We start from the raw sequence: 13,754 nt of genomic DNA, 5'->3' as shown, positions 1-13,754 counted from the left end.
GACCAGGTGGACTACATCTAGGTTCTGAAAAAGGTAGCTACAGTGATTGTGGAGCCATCACTAGATTCTAGAATGGTTCTGAAAGACTGAGGCTACGTCCACACTAGACCGGATAAATCCGTAACCAAAGCTTTTTCTCTTCGTTTTGACGCTCCATCCACACTGAAGTGGTGTTTTCCTCCCCCGGAAACGGAGATTTTCTAAAACGCCCTCCAGAGTGTGTAAATTTGAAAATGCCAATTGTGTAGAGTAGTGTGGACAGGGTAAACGGATATTTTTAAAAACGCTGTCATGATGTGCCGGAACAGATGGCGGCAGCGCGGCATTTCATTGTTTTCTTGAACACAACCTCCCACACAACCTAACAATCTCAGAACAAACGGCAATGAGACTGAAGACAGAAGAGTTAGAAATGTACTCACCAAATACTTTGACCCATAGCTTACTGAATACATAAGTATACTCACTTTGCCCTGTTTTCTCCCTTTACTTGTATGAAGGTGGTTTACCTATTTATGCAAGTACTTCTCTGACAATAGATGTGTAATAGCCTAATGTAACATTGTATGGAAATACAAGATAACACTGATGCAGACATGTTTTATACATTTAACAAGTTGCTTTATTAATGCAACAGAGTTAGTCAGTTTTTCAATGTTCGTTGTCAGCTGGGTCATACTGTCCGCGAACTCCCTGTCGGTTGCCTCCATACGCTCCAGTATTTGTTGTTTTTTAGTTTTAAGTCCTCCTGCATGAGAGCCAACAGCAATTCCTTTCAACTTTTTCTAGTCTGTAACTAGACAAACACGCACCAAGTATAGCGTTTCCTCTTTGCTTGTTTCCCGTGTGTCCTGCGCATGCCCAGTAGGAGGAGATTCGGCCAAATATCCGTTCTAATGTGGACGGAGATATTTTGAACGCAAACACGAGGAAATCTGCAGATGCTGAAATTTCAAGCAACACACATAAAAGTTGCCAGTGAATGCTGCAGGCCAGGCAGCATCTATAGAAAGAGGTACAGTCGACATTTCGGGCCGAGACCATATTTTGAAAAATGCCTGGTGTGGACGCCAATCATTTTTACTTGAAACCGGAGTTTTCAAAATTATCGGGTCTAGTGTGGACGTAGCCTGAAAAATTGCAAGTGTCACTCCATTCTTTAAGAAAGGAGGGAAACAGACGAAAAGGAATTATCGGCTATTTAGCCTGACCTCAGTGGTTGAGAAGATGTTGGAGTTCATTTTTAATTATGAAATTTCAGTGTACATGGAGGCACAGGGTAAAAATGGCCAAAGTCAGCATGGTTTCCTTAAGTGGAAATCTTGCCTGAAAAATCAGTTGGAATTCTTTGAGGAAATAATAGGCAGGATAGTCAAAGGAGAGTCAATGGATGTTGAATATTTGGATTTTCAGAAGGACTTTGACAAGGTGCTTAACAAGGTGCTTTGACATGAAACTGCTTAACAAGATAAGAGCCCATGATATTACAGGAAAGATACTGGCATGGATAGAAAATTGGTGGACTGGCAAGAGGCAAAGAGTGGGAATAACGAGGGGCCTTTGCTGTTTGGCTGCTGTGTACTAGTGGTGCTCTGTAGGGGTTGGTATGGGATCATTTCTTTTCATGTTATTTGTCAATGATTTGGATGATGGAGTTGATGGTTTTGTGGTCATGTTTATGGACAATACGAAGGAAGGTAGAGGGGCAGATAGTGGTGAGGAAGCAGAGAATCTGCAGAAGGACTTACACAGGTGTTACATATAACATCCCAACTCCTGTATTCATTACATTAATTTATGAAGGCCAATGTAACAAAAGCTTTCTTTATAACCTTTCTTTTCCTCAGTTCTGAAGAAGGTTCTCAGTTGAAACATCAACTGTTTATTCTATTCCTCAGTCCTGAAGAGGGGTCTCGGCCTGAAATATCGACTGTTTATTCTTTTCCGTAGATGCTGCCTGACCTGCTGAGTTCCTCCAGCATTTTATGTGTGTTGCTTTAAGACTCTATCTACCTGTGACACCACTTTCAGGGAATTATGGACCTGTATTCCAAGATCCCTCTGTTCTACCCCACTCGTCAGTACCCTACCTTTCACCATGTGAGACCTAACCTGGTTGGCCCACCCGAAGTGCAACACCTCACACTTGTCTGCGTTAAGTACCATCTGCTGTTTATCAGCCCATTTCAACAGCTGATCCAAATCCCACTTCAAGTTTTAATAGTCTTCCTTGCTGCCCTCTACAACCCCAATCTTAGTGTTATCTGCAAATTTGCTGATCCAGTTTACTACATTATCATCCAGATCATTGATATAGACAACAAACAACAATGAACCCAGCACCAATCACTGCAGTACACCATAGTCTCGAGTCAGGGAGACAACCATCTAATTACTTGTCTCCAGTCAGGGGGGAAATCATCTACAACCACTCTCTGGCTTCTTCCATGAAGCAAATGTCAAATCCAATTTAATACCTCATCTTGAATACCAAGTGTCTGAACCTTCTTGCACCAATATCCCATGCAGACCTTGTCAAAGGCCTCGCTAAAGTCCATGTAGACAACATCCACACATTGCCTTCATCAACTTTCCTAATAACTTCCTCAAAGAACTTTATAAGATTGGTTAGGCACAACTTTGCTTGCACAAAACTATGTTGACTATCCCTAATCAGTCCCTGGTCCCTGACTATCCAAATACTTATATATGAGGTCCCTTAGAATACCTTCCAATAACTTCTGTCAGACTCCCTGGCCTATAATTTCCTGGCTTATTCCTAGGGCCTTTCTTAAACAATGGAACAACATTAGCTATCTACCAATCCACCACACCTCACCCATGGCTAAAGAGATGTTTTAAAAATCTCTGCTAGAGTCTCTGCAATTTCTGCATTAGTCTCCGACAGGGTCCGAAGGAACAGATTAACAGGCCCTGGGATTTATTCATGCTAACTTGCCACGAAACAGCAAACATCTCCTTCTCTGTAGTCTGTATAGCGTCCATGACCTCGCTGCTGCATTGCCTCATATGTATAAGACCAGTGGTTCCCAACCACCGGGTCGTGAGCATATGCTACCGGGCCACGCGGAAACGATCTGATTTGGCAATATGAAACAATATAAGTCAGCTGCACCTTTCCTCATTCCCTGTCACACACTGTTGAACTTGAACAACTCCCCCCCCCCACCCCCTGTCAGCCGGTCCGCAAGAATATTGTCAATATTAAACTGGTCCGTGGTGCAAAAAAGGTTGGGGACCCCTGTATAAGACTATGTGTCTGTCTTCCAAGGAAATACAGATGCAAAAAAAATCCATTTCAGATCTCCCTCATCTTTTTGGGCTCCATACCTAGATTACCATTTTGATGTACCAGAGGACCAATTTTGTCCTTTGCTCTTAACATATCTGTAAAATCCCTGCGGATTCTCTTTCACCTTGTCTGCTAGAATAACCATGTCTTCTTTTAGCCCTCCTGATTTCCTTCTTAAGTGTTCCCTGGAATTTCTTATATCCTCAAGTACCTCATTTGTTCCTGCCTGCCTATACCTGCTATGCACCTCCTCTTTTTTCTTAATCAGGGCCTCAATATTTTTCCTCAATAAGGTTCCCTAAACCTGAGATCCTTGCCTTTCATTCTTACAGGAACATATGAACTCTGTACTCTCAAAATTTCTCTTTTGAAGGCCTCCCACTTACCAAGTACACCTTTGCCAGAAAACAACCTGTCCCAATCCACACTTGCCAGATCCTTTCTGATACCATCAAAATTGGCCCTTTTCCAATTTAGAATCTCAACCCAAGGACCAGACCTATCTTTTTCCATAATTACCTTGAAATTAATGGTATTATGATGACTAGATGCAAAGTGTTCCCCTATACAAAACTTCTGTCACCAGCCCTGTCTCATTCCCTAATAGGAGATCTTGTATTGCACTCTCTCTAGTTGAGACTTCTATATACTGATTAAGGAAACTTTACTGAGCACATTTAGTGAGTACCATATGTGGATAGCTAAAATCACCTACTATCACATGTTTCTTGCAGCAGTCTGATCTCTCTACAAATTTGCTCCTCTAAATCGCACACTGTTAGGTGGTCTAAAATATAATGCCATTAACATGGTCGTACCTTTCCTGTTCCTCAGTTCTACCCATAAAGCCTCACTAGACAAGTCTCTTCAGCCTATTCATACAGAGTACTGATGTGACATTTTCCCTGACAAGTAATGCCACCTTCCCTCTTTAATCCCTCCTGCTCTATCAAGTCTAAAACAATGGAATCCCGGAACATTGAGCTGTGAGTCCTGCCCCTCCTGCAACCAAGTTTCACTAATGCCTAGAATATCATATTTCCATATGCTGATTCATGCACTTAGCTCATCCACTTTTCCTACATTACTCCTAGCATTGAAATGTATATTTTTAAGAACATCGGTCCTGCCATGCTCAACCTTTCGATCCCTGACTTAATATGTAAGCTTAACATCTTACTCCACAATCACTTCATGATCTGACTTGCACTCTGGTTCCCATCTCCCTGCAACTCTAGTTTTAAACACCCTCCCTCCCTCCGAGCAGCACTAGCAAACTTTTTTGCTCGGTTATTAGTCTCCCTCCAGTTCAGGGGCAAACCATCCCTTTTGTACAGGTCCCACCTTCCCTGGAGAGAAAAAAAAACAAATGATCGAAAAATCTGATGCCCTTCCTCCTGCTCCAACTCTTTAGCCATGTGTTAAACTGTATGATTTCCTATTTCTTGCCTCACTAGGATGTGCCATGGGTCACAATCCTGAGATCAGAGTCCTGGAGGAACTGTCCTTTAACTTAGCACCTAACTCCTGAACTCACTTTGCAGGACCTCGTCACCCGTCCTACTCATGTTATTGGTACTGACATGGATCATGACCTTTAGCTGCTCACACTCCCAATTAAAAATGCTGTGAACTTGAACCAAGATGTCCCTGACCCTGACACCCTGCAGACAACAAACTATCCAGAAATCTCGTTCTCATCCACAGAACCTTCTTTCTTTTCCCCAACCAATGAATCCTTTATCACTACACCTCAGCTCTTCTCCCCACTTCTGTTATGTTTTGTAACTTCAAAACATTAAACTAATTAAAAGAAAGTCACAGAAGTCTGAAAATTCAAGTCCAACTCTGTGATTACTTTAAGCAAGGTGTGCACAATATTGGTAAATGTGAAGCCATCCACTTTTGAAGAAAAAGTAAGATCTCCTCTCAATTCTGAATTCCAGCAAGTACAATCCCAGGTGACTCAATCTGTCCTCATAGTCTAACTCCATCATCTCTGGAATCCACTTCCTCTGCACCTCCTCCAAAGCTAGGATGTCCTTCCTCATGTAAGGAGACCAAGATACTCGAGGTGTGGCCTCACCAGTATCCTGTGCATTTGCAGCATGACCTCCCTGATCTTAAGTTCAATCTCTCTAACAACAAGGGGCAACATACGTAAACACAAAATAATCTGCAGATGCTGGGGTCAAAGCAACACTCACAACACACTGGAGGAACTCAGCAGGTCGGGCAGCATCCGTGGAAACGATGAGTTGACCTTTCGGGCCGGAACCCTTCGTCAGGACACATTCCATTTGCCTTCTTGATAGCCTGCTGCACCTGCAAACCAACCTTTTGTGATTCATGTACAAGCACTCCCAAGTCCCTCTGCACAGCAGCATGCTGTAATTTATTTACCATTTAAATAATAATCTTCTCTTCCATTTTTCTTTCAAAAGTAGATGACCTTGCATTTACCAATATTGTACTCCATCTGCCAGACCCTTGCCCACTAATCTATCTACATCTTTTTGCAGACTCTGCGTACCTTCTGCACAATTTGCATTTCCACTCAGTTTAGTATCATTAGGAAACTTGGATACATGACACTCAGTCCCCTCTTCCAGATCATTGATATATATCGTGAACAGTTGTGGGCCCTGCACCGACCCCTGCAGCACACTGCTCACCACTGATTCTAAACCAGAATAACACTCATGTATCCCAACTCTCTGCTTTCTATTAGTTAACCAATCCTCTATCCATGCTAATACAGCACCCCCAACTCTATGCATCCTTATCTTATGGATGCACCTTTTATGCAGCACCTTATCAAAGCCTTCTAGAAATTATATGCTAAAATATAACAGGTAGCAGTCGGTCATATAGAATAATTCTTAAAGTGGTACTAATGAGAACTCGTATCTTACAACCTCATTAAAAATAAACTGTGATTAAAGACTGTCCCAACTCTGTGTACTTTGGCCAGCATGCCATCCTACAAGTCCTATGCCTCCTCCTCTTCTTTGGTGTAATCTCTTATGATATGTGAGATAATATATACCTACTCACTACCACTGTTAGTCATGTCTGGCATTTGTCTGAAATGAGCATCATCGTCACTATTCTTTCAGCCCTTAATAACAACATTTCTTTGGCACTGTTGAGGCAGCAGTGAGTCTTTTCTGACCACCTCCATCTGTTTTCCTGCATCAATTTTCACATTTGTTTTGCCTGTTCCTTGAACAGCACCTGCTTATTTATCTGTTTGTTGCCCAGCTAGAATGATGTTTACATTAGAACATACTTCATGGCCCTGATGTTATGCATCTTTATTAGGGGAATACTGCTTTGAATAAAGGTGTAACATTTTCTGGCATACTCATAAAAACTGCATGATTCTTTGGGTTCACCAGCTACTCAGAACCCTTCTAGCTGGCTTTAAAGTAGTTTTCCTGTATGCCAAAATCACATGATGCTTAGCTTCTAACTGATAGATTTCAATGTAAGGGCATTACATGTTTCTTTCAGTCAAATTGAACTGTCACTAACTACTCTTGTACAAACATCTCAGCACAGATACATCTAGCAGGTATTCCTTCCACACTGTGTTTGGCATCAGATACTTAGTGTGTTCAGCTGGATATCTAAGTGATTTTTTTGACTGTCCTGCATGACTCATTTCATCCACTCCATGGACTTTCAATGTTATCTTCAGTCTCTATTGTTCATAGCATTGATTTCCCATGCAACATTGTATACTTCTTTTTCTCATATTTAGCACATTTCTTTCTCAGCCACTTTTGTTGGCATAGTTATACTATGCTTAAGCTGCCTTAACTATACTTTCCCTGTGGTGTCTTTATCTTGTGATGTTATCCATCAACATTTCTAGCCTGGCTGTTGGTAGCTCCCCAGTTCTACTTGAACTTTTAGACCATAAGACACAGGAGCAGAATTAGACCATTAGCTGATCAAGTCTGCTCCGCTATTCCATCATGGCTTATCCCGGATCCCACTCAACCCCATACACATGCTTTCTCATCATAACCTTTGATGCCCTGACCGATCAGAAAACAGTCAATTTCTGCCTTAAATATATGCATGGACTTGGCCTCCACTGAAGTCTGTGGCAGAGCATTCCACAGATTCACTAATGTCTGGCTAAAAAAAATTCCTCCTTACCTCTGTTCTAAAGGGTCACCCCTCAATTTTGAGGCTCTGCCATGTAGTTTTGGATACTCCCACCATAGGAAACATTCGCTCCACATCCACCCTATCCAGTCCTTTCACCATTTGGTAGGTTTCAATGAGATATCTCTGTATTCTTCTAAATTTCAGTGAGTACAGGCCCAAAGCTGCCAAACACTCCTCATATGTTAACTCCTTCATTCCCAGAATCATCCTCGTGAACCTCCTCTGGACTTTCTTCAATGACAACGCATCCTTTCTGAGATGGGTCCCAAAACTGTTGACTATACTCCAAGTGCGGCTTGACTAGCATCTTATAAAAGCTCAGCGTTATCCCCTTGCATTTATATTCTATTCCTCTTGCAATAAATGACGACATTGCACTTGCCTTCTTTACCACAGACTCAACCTATAAATTAACTCTCTAACCTGCCAGCTGATCCTGAAGGCTGGAGTCAACAATAACATGTACTCTGATGAGCAACTTCTTAAAATCTGTGAAGCTACAACTATCTGGAATTTAGTTAGACAAAGTGCTTCCTAAACAAGAAATCATACAAGGAGAAGGGAGCAAATACCTCTCATATCATATGAGATCATAACAAAAGAGAGGAAGGCATGGGACCTGATTTTCAAGGACAGTATGCTGAACAAAGCACACAGAGCTTAGGACAGTACCACTATGAATTGGTGTATGTAGCCAACGTGTTTATTCCTACGGAGGCAGACTGGTTCTCGTAAATTCTACACCAAAGTGTAGTTGTTTTTAAGCAACACACATCAAAGTTGCTGGTGAACGCAGCAGGCCAGGCAGCATCTCTAGGAAGGGGTACAGTCGACGTTTCTGGCCGAGACCCTTCGTCAGGACTGTGTGTTGCTTGAATTTCCAGCATCTGCAGAATTCCTGGTGTTTGTAGTTGTTTTTATGGTACAATTCTTAAAATAGTAACACAAACATATCAAACATCAGTGATAAGGCTAACCTTTATTGACCATCTCTTTTTGGCAGAAAAATTCACAAGCTCAGGATTCCCAGTATTTTCATCCAGCAAAAGTGAAATAGATTAGTCAATTAGCCAAGGCAGGGGAAGATCAGGTAGCAGTCCAAATCTCTGCTCTTTTCTTTATGGGCAACAAAGTTTGCAAGTTCAGAGATACTGTGTAAGAAGACAGAGTGAATTTGCTGTGGTGTGTTTTTTTTTACATGGTAGATGTTGCAACCAGTCTTCCAACTGCGAAAGAAGTGAATTTGTAAGTTAGTAGACAGAGAGCCAATCAAATGAGTTTTTTTTTCTGGAACTCTCTTTTGCTGTTCGAGCTGTACTTACTTTGGCAAATACAAAAAAATTATCAGCCTTTTGATGTGATAAGAAAATGATAAATAGTTCTTAGGAGTCAAGAACTGAACTGCTTACCAAAAATCCTGCCTGTTGCTGCAGGGACAGTATATGTGATTTGAGCAGTTAACTTTTTGGTTGGATTTTGAATTCCTAGATGTGAGGTAAAAGTAATAACATTGGATTTCATAGTGAAGTGGGGAGAATCTGGCTAGAACAAGGTAGTGCATGTTGTTCACTTACTAGTTCAAACACGCACCTTGTCCAGGTTGTGCACTGTACCACCGTGAATTGGTTTATTATCTGAAGAAACGTGAATGGAATAAGGAACTGTTGAATATTCAGCAGATATATCTCCTTTTGACTTTATGAAGGAAGGAAAGTTATGGACAAAGCAACTGAACTTCAAACTAGTGATCTTAAAACTCCTTCCGTGGAACTTCTGCAGGTAAGGGAGACTAAGATGGTTGCTTTCTAGAAACCATCTTCTTCCTTTATACCAAATTTGACTTCTGCTGGTATGTTAGAACGCAAGACCATAAGACATGGGAGCAGAACTAGGCCAATCAGCCCATCGTACCTGCTTCACCATTCAATCATGGCTGAGTTATGTTCCCTCTCAACCCCGTTCTCCTGCCATCTCCCCATAGCCTTTGACAACCTTTCTAATCAATAACCTATCAATTTCCGCTTTAAATATACCTAATGGCTTGGCCTCCACAGCCGTCTGTAGCAATGAACTCTACAGATTCACCACCTTCTGGCTAAAAAATTCCTCCTTATCTCTGTTCTAAAGGAACATTCTTATACTCGGAGTCTGTACCCTCTGGTCCTAAACCTTTTCTTTATTGGAAACACCCCCTTCAAGCCCACTATCTAGGCCTTTCAATATTCAATAGGTTTCTCATTATTCTAAGCTCCAGCAGGTACAGGCTGAGAGTCATCAAAACCTCCTCATACATTAACACTTTCATTCCTGGGAGCATTCTTGTAAGCCTTTTTTGGACTCTCTCCAATCAATGCCAACATATCCTTTCTTAGATATAGGGCCAGTAACTGCTGACAACGCTCCAAAGCCTTATAAAGTCTCAACATTACAATCTTGCTTTCCTCCTCAAATAATACCAACATTGCATTTGTCTTCCTTACTAACCTGCAAGTTAACCTTTTGGGGATTCTGACATAGGACTCCCAAGTCCGTTTGCATCTCCAATTTCTGAACTTGGTTCCCATTTTTAAAATAGTCTGTGCCTTTGTTCTTTTTACTAAAGTGCATGACCATACATTTCCCTATACTGTATTCCATCTGCCTCTTCTTTACCCATTCTCCTAATCTGTCCAAGTCCTTCCCTGCTCCCTCAGCATTACCTGCCCTTCCACTTATCTTTGTGTCATCCACAAACTTGGCCAGAAAGCCATAGATTCTGTCATCCACATTATTAACATATAACTTGAAAAGTAACAGGCTCAAATCAATACCCCTGCAAAATACCACTAGTCACTGGCAGCCAAACAGAAAGGCCCCCTTAATTCACACTCTTTGCCTCCTATCTGTCAGCCAATCTTTTGTCCAATCTGTCCACTAACTTTCTTGTAATACCATGGGTTCTTATCTTGTTTAGCAACCTCATATGTGGCACCTTGTAAAAGGCCTTCTGAAAATCCAAATCAACAAGATCCATTAGCTCTCCTTTGTCTATCCCATCTGTTATTTCTTCAAGGAATTCCAATAGATTTATTAGGCAAGATTTCCCCTTAAGGAAACAGAAGTGGCTTTGGCCTATTTTATTGTGTGCCTCCTAAACCTCCTCTTCAATAATGGGTCTAACATCTTGCCAACCATTGAAATCAGGCTAATTGGCCTATAATTTCCTGTCTTTTGCCTTCCTCCCTTAAAGACAATTGCGATTTTCCAAACTTCCAGAACTATTGTAGAATTTAGTGATTCTTGAAAGATCACTACTAATGCCTCCACAATCTCTTCAACTATTTCTTTCGGAACCCTGGAGTGTAGTCCATCTGATCTAGGTGACAGATGGTCCACGTTGAAGGCACTTTTCACTGGATTTGCATGGAGTTTGTTGTTACCAAGCCTCCCTCATTATACACTTGGTCAAATTTAACCTTGATCTCAAAGCAATACTTCTTGGCTTATCTTTCAGCTCAGGGCTATGCTGGCATGTGGTTAAAAATAAGTAGAATGTGCTTTGGTAATTTTCTATTTTGTCAGTATCAGTATTATAACTACGTTGGCACAGCTTGTCTATAGAGGCGTGGCCAGTCAGTTACTTCCTGAATATAGAATCATTCAGCATGGAATTTGATTCTTGTAGACCATGCTATGGAAATAGTAGATAGGGAAAATGACATCCCATGTTGATAATTGTTTGAAATAGTCACTTTTTCCACTTAAATATGGGTATTGTACCCATAATTAAAATGTTCTTTCACCTGGAAAGATGGTTTGTTACCCTGGACAGTAACAATTCCTTCCAATAATATAATTGATGCAAGAAAGTATGCCACTGGCTAGATTATTGTTGACAAGTCAAATAGACTTACAATGTTGGCATTCTTGCCTCCTGCCATATGCTAATGCTGGCAACTGTTTCCTTCAGTACAGTTATCATCAATCATTAGTATAACTGTTATACTCTTGGTGAATTATATTTCGTGCTCTTGGCACTTTTGATGCTTCTTCCAAATGGCACATCAGCTGAGACAGTTTGGAAGATAGTAATCTTTGGATCATTGGATAATAAATGTCATATTTAACATTTGCAGCAATAAATGTGGAGAGTCTTCAGAGATTTAACCTTATCCATTGATTGCAGTATCTTCTACTTCTTCTGTTGAGGTGCATTTCTCAGCATTACTCTATACCACACTTCATGTCCCTGGCGTTCTCTTTTAAACTCATTCAACCAAAATGGTCTTCGAGCCTGACAAATGGTATTTTGAGGGAAATGATAATCTGAACTCCTTTTACATAACTAATTTAATGCAGATTATGGTGAAATGTAATTATATTGTGGTTGATGGCCTATGAGTCTTTCAGATGCCCTGTTTTTGAATTTTGAAACAGTTTTATTCATTACAGTGACAGTGTCATAGAGCATGATGAGATATCTTCTCTGTGTAAAGGAGATTGACTTAGACCTAGGCCATAGCCTCTCTTGATTTCACAACATCTTACTAACTTCTTACTAACTTCTTTTGCTCTACAGTCCCTACATATTCAGCATTTACACCCTTTCCAGAAAAGAACATAGTGCATTCCCATTAATTCCATGGTTTGTTGTTCGAATGCAGTGGTGAAGGTTGTTGTGATCATGTGAAAGTAAGGTTTTTAAACCAATCTGATCAACATCCATCAAATATGAAATTTTTTTTTAAAGTTTTTTGTTTCCTTAACACTTTGGGTTAGAAATGACTCCTTTGTTCAATCTATGAAAGGAGGGATTGAAAGACGGTGTTACTGAGACTATGAACATTGCCTGTGTTGCTTTGTGCATTGCTGTTAACCACTTTTCAGTTGCCAGATAACCAGGTGGTGAACAATAGGGCAACTGCTCAGTGAAGGTGAATCTAGTGATCCTAAAAATTCTCCACTTAACATACTGATTGTTCATAAAAATCTTAAATTTTCGGCCTAGTTTTTTTTTTTGTAGGCTGCACTTTAATTTTAAACAGCTGTTTTTATATAGGATGTGCCCATTTGTGAATTAGCTGGGATGTGAGGATAAAGAGTACAGTCTTTTATGGGAAAGTAGTCTGGTTTACCTTTCTTGGGTCAAAAGTACAAAGTAAATCATTTCACATTTGCCCTCAAATTGGAGTTTTGCCATTAAAATAATCCATTATGCAGTTTGTAACATATGAAACGTTATTGTCTTTCCTAACTTAGTGTCATCTGCAAATTTGGATGTAAAAGTCATTGACACTGTGACAAGTTGAGGACAAAATTAGGAACTGATTCCTGGAGAACACCACTGATCATCTTTTATTTCTACTTAAAATTTCAAATAGGCAATCATTAAAGGGAAATGTCATACTTTTAGACTGAAAATATAAGAGGTTCTTCACCTAAGGGCTAAAAAAAAAGCAAAGAAAGTGCCAAGTTAAACCACAATTCTTCAGAGGAGTGAATGCATCTCAATATCCTATCCCTGGTTAGGCAGTGAAGCAGAAGTGGTGCAGCATTGGACAGTTGAGTAAAGGACTGGTTGCTGTAATATTTCACAGTAATATTCTCGTAGCTCAGTAATGTAGCATAGCTACTAAGCGATAGCCATAATCAACCTTGATTGAACATGTCATTCCTTTGAGCAAGTAATACAATAGACATCATTCTTTCTTCTAACCAATAGACTTGTTCCAAGGTAAGATTCTACTTTGATGGTTGGTACGATCTTAATAGATACCATCAATGGTATAAAGTTAGTTATTAATCAGCACAGCATGATTTCATTGATGCTATTCTCCTGAAAAAGTAAAGAATTGCAAATAATGCTTTAAGGCAAGAATCAAATCAAGCAGTTATTTACAGTAGATAGGAAAATTTGTGTGTATATTGTTACAAATATTAAGTTACCATTATATGTTATATATTAGCATTTAATTGTAAATTATTACACATTTTTGCATCACCAGGTATGTATGTCGATAGTAATCACCATGGGTATACAATAGTTATGATATCCTAATAGTATTTCCATATTATGAAAGACCGTTACAAAATAAAAATAATTGTAAGAAAATTTCCAATAGATTATTAAAAAAAGAAAAAGGAATAACTTACATTTTTGTAAGATCTGAGTACATCCAAGCATGTTTCACAGCCAGTGATATATGTTGAAATATAATCACCTGTAAAACAAAAATCATGGGACAGTATAGTAAGGTCATACAACCCGTAATGAAATAAA

At 40.0% G+C, this 13,754-nt stretch overlaps 1 protein-coding gene across 2 annotated transcripts in view; it reads left to right on the top strand.

Annotated features, from left to right (window-relative positions):
- ttc29 (tetratricopeptide repeat domain 29) overlaps positions 1-13,754 on the top strand; it is a 368,432-nt gene that overhangs the window by 210,737 nt on the left and 143,941 nt on the right. The gene's annotated exons all lie outside the window — the stretch shown is intronic.

This window comes from Mobula birostris, chromosome 4, assembly GCF_030028105.1.
Source record: "Mobula birostris isolate sMobBir1 chromosome 4, sMobBir1.hap1, whole genome shotgun sequence".
Classification (NCBI taxonomy): Eukaryota; Metazoa; Chordata; class Chondrichthyes; order Myliobatiformes; family Myliobatidae; genus Mobula; species Mobula birostris.
The sequence above is the reverse complement of the archived record's forward strand: the minus strand, read 5'-3'. Positions and strand labels throughout refer to the sequence as shown.